The sequence below is a fragment of the Elephantulus edwardii genome, unplaced genomic scaffold (assembly GCF_000299155.1).
Source record: "Elephantulus edwardii isolate Elephantulus edwardi_28Jun2011 unplaced genomic scaffold, EleEdw1.0 scaffold00175, whole genome shotgun sequence".
NCBI lineage: Eukaryota > Metazoa > Chordata > Mammalia > Macroscelidea > Macroscelididae > Elephantulus > Elephantulus edwardii.
Window position 1 is genome coordinate 4012921 of NW_006399925.1, and position 3860 is coordinate 4016780.

A 3860-nucleotide genomic window follows, 5' to 3' on the forward strand; every position below is an offset into this window, starting at 1 on the left:
TCTGATTCCTATGCATATCATATAACCTGCGTTTATGTCTCTTAAAAAATGTATTTGCTATGAATATGTCATTGATTGTGCAAAATTCCATCATTCTCTCTCCAGCTCCATATCTGTCACCGAGTCCATATTTTCCAACTACTGAATCTTCTTCTTTGTTCCCGACTTTTGCATTCCAGTCACCCATTGTTATCAATTAATGAAATAAAATTACAGTCACACTGAGCTACAAAGGATTCTGGGAAATACAGTCCTATCTTAGAAAATGATTCCTTACTTCATCTCATTATGAAAGAATGGATCCAGTCTTTGTCACATTCTGCTCCCTAGCCCCTTAACCATCCAGCATTTAAGGCTTCTTTCTTTACACATGTAATAGTCATCCCTTCCTAAAGAAGGCAAGTCAAAGTGGCATTTTATCTCTATAACCAGCTTAAAGGGCAGCCTCTCTGCATAATGTAGAGTTGTTTCATCAGGCTCAGATATGTCTCTACAATCAGGTCATCTATATAATAATAATATTATTATAATAATAAGTTATTTCCACTCCCACAGATCCAATTTACAAAGATGGAATAGGATTAAATAAAATAATACTCAGAAATATGCTTAGTAAAGTCCAAGTTGCATTGGAAAAGTGTAAGAGTATATTGTGAAAATGAAAGATAATCATTTTAAGAAATACTTGATGATTCATTGTTATAATATTTGCCTCATATAAGTACTGCTTTTCAATACGTAAAGTAAATTCTTATGTATTTTGTATAATATAACACTTCTCTAACACTCTTCATTTGTTGAGTGTCTTGAGGAAATATTGCTCTGTAAATTCCCAGTGCTGGACATTTTTTACTTTTTACCTTCACAGGAAGAATCCTGATTTGTTAGTCAAAGGACTGAAATCATGAGCAAGTTAAGTAATATTAAATCTTTGGAGGCAGAATATGAAGAATGAGTAGAAGAAAGAATGAACCTCAGAATCTATGGAGACTAGAAAAATGTGCCACAGAGGAGTTTCTGTGAATTGGCTTTACTATCCGAACCACACATTATCTGTTAAGATTTTAAACACTAAACCCTGACTAAATGTCATTTTTATTCTTCTTTACAAATAGGGAAAGGGTTTTTTAAGGGTCTGTTTAAGTGGCATAAATAGCAGGAGGGACGGAGTAGAAAATCAGCTGTAAATGGATGGGCCCCCATTAATGAAGGGAAAGCAGGCACCCCACCAGCTTGTTTCCAAGGCAACCACAGGGATGGACAAGCACCATCTCTCCACTGCTCTCCTTTATGGGGATTTTCTCCATAGCTCAGAAGAGGAAGGCAAGAATGATTGGAAAATCTTTTGCCTGAGTATCGCTGGTACAATTCACAAATACAAGTAAATGAGCAGAGATAATATGTGAAATGTCTCCATCTACAATCCTACAATACAGATAGCGGCAAAGGTATATTTGACAGGGTTAAAAACAAAAAACCCGAAAAACCCCATGTATATGTATAATTTTGTTATATGTACTTTGTTGTGTTGTTGCTACACATCTGATTTTGTATTATGTATATGTTTTGTTATTATACATATATAAAATTTTGTTCTCTCTATATATGATTTTGTTATATTTTTATTTTGTATTAGACGTATTTGTAAAGGATTTTAAAACTTAATTGTTTCCAATCTTTTCATTGACACTAAAACTAGAAAAGCAGACTCTTTCATCACTCTGGAAGCTGGGGACTAAGCTGGGATGAAATGCAAGCATCAAGAGGAGTACACCGGTCTTTTGAAATTGACATTTATTTAGAGACAATACAAGGAGGAGAAATAAATATACTAAGAACTCAACGGTGGATTAAGAAACCTGGAGTTTAAAAAGGAAATACTGTGCAGTATTTGAAAAGTACAGGTGAATTACATTGGCAACCAGAATGTAAGATGTTGTAGAATAGCCAAAGATAGGCTAACCAATTAAAAGACTATCAATTGTCCAATAAAGAAATGAGAAGAACATACAGTAGGATAGGGTCTGGAAGAATGAAAAAGAGTAGACAAAAATAAGAAACACCGTAACAGAATAATGGATTGGCTTATGTAGTATCTCTTTTGTGATTCTTGAGAATTACACTTTTTTTTTTTTAAATTTAAGACTGATCATCAAAAACCTGATTGCAGAAGTAATGGGATTTGACTGGTGATTTTGTATAATGAATGACCTTAGTATCAATCAGCAGGAAGGCAGCCTTGGGGGAAGTCTTAGAGTCTTCAAGTATGTGAGGCCCCCCAAGCCCCCTCCTCCATACCTTTTGCAAAACAATTTTAAAAAAACCAAGAGAATAAGAATGATTTCTATGGAAGTGAAAATTAATCCAAGATTAATATGAAACATAGATGATTCATTGTAAGATTATCCCATCTACCTCAATTTTACAAAACTCTTAATAAACTCTATATCTTTCTTCATTAGGCATATTTCTGTTCTTTAATTAAATTAACACAATTTTTTTCCAGTTGGTATAACCCATTAAAATGCAACTGTAATTTAAAACAGCAAGGGGGGGAAAAGAATTATAAGTCCAAGAAAAGCATGAATTGAGTTTATTTCCTGTTTATTCTGCCTGCTGAATTTACTGTAAAAACTGAGGAAATGTCAATTATAGAAAAATATTAAGTGATTTTGCTCAGTATGGAAGAACTATTTCTTTGCTTTCCTGTCTGATACACCATAGCAGAAAGATGGGAGACACCAGCTAGATTGCCTTAAATTAAGTGATGCATACATTATGCAATCTTATTAAGATTTTGAGTCCTCCTAAAGATTAGTCCCCAGACCTTTAAAAAGTTAAGCAAATCTTTTAAAAATTGCAGACAAAACCAGAACTGAGTCCTTTGCATCAATCTGGTTATTATGTGCTGTCCAGTTCAAACCTTGTCTGTAGAGATCCTCTGGTGGGTTTTTAGAGACACACAGGGGATTATCCATCTTTCTACCACAGAACAGCTGATAGGTTTGAACTGATTGTCTTAAATTTAGTAGCACAATTTTATTACTAGTAGATCACCACGGCTCTCCTTTACACCATTGTTGTTGTTGTTGTTGTGTGTGCCATTGCATTGGAAGCGACCCATAGCTGACCCACTAGCAGGTTTTCAGAAGCAATTCGTTGCATAGGAGGATATTGTCCATCCTTCTTCCACAGAGCAGCAGATGGATTCTAACCACCTGCCTTCAGGATTGTAGCTCAGTTTCTTTCTTCTCTTGCTCAAAACTGTGCCATCTATAGTCTGACATCATCATCATATGCTTTGTTCCCACCCTAAAGAGAAAAATTTGCTACCTTTCTCCCTACATTTTCTTAAAAACCAAAATAGATGGCAGAAGAGTATGGAAATTGCATTTAGAGCATGTTGTTGTTGTTGTTGTTGTTATGTGCCGTCGAGTCTCCTGCAACTCATAGAGACCCTAAAGAAGTCAAAACAAAAGGAAGAGATGCCAAAGTAAAAGAAGACCTGAATAGAAGATTATAAAGTACAGCCCAAGAAGACAAAGCAAAATATTATCATGAGATGGGAAAGGAGATGAAGTCCAAGAATAAGGAGGGAGAATTCACCAGGCATTTCTCAAGCTAAAAGAACCAAAAAAATTGAGCTTTAAGTTACAACCCTGAGAGATGATATGGACAAAATCTTGAATGAATCAGGAAACATCAAAAGAAGATTAAAGGAATACACAGAGTTACTGTACCAATAATAACTGATTGGCATTAAAAATTTTCAGGAAATACCATATGTGTCCTGTCTCTATACCTTTTCAACCTGTATGCAGAGCAGATTATCCGAGAGGCGGGGCTCTATGAGGAGAGGC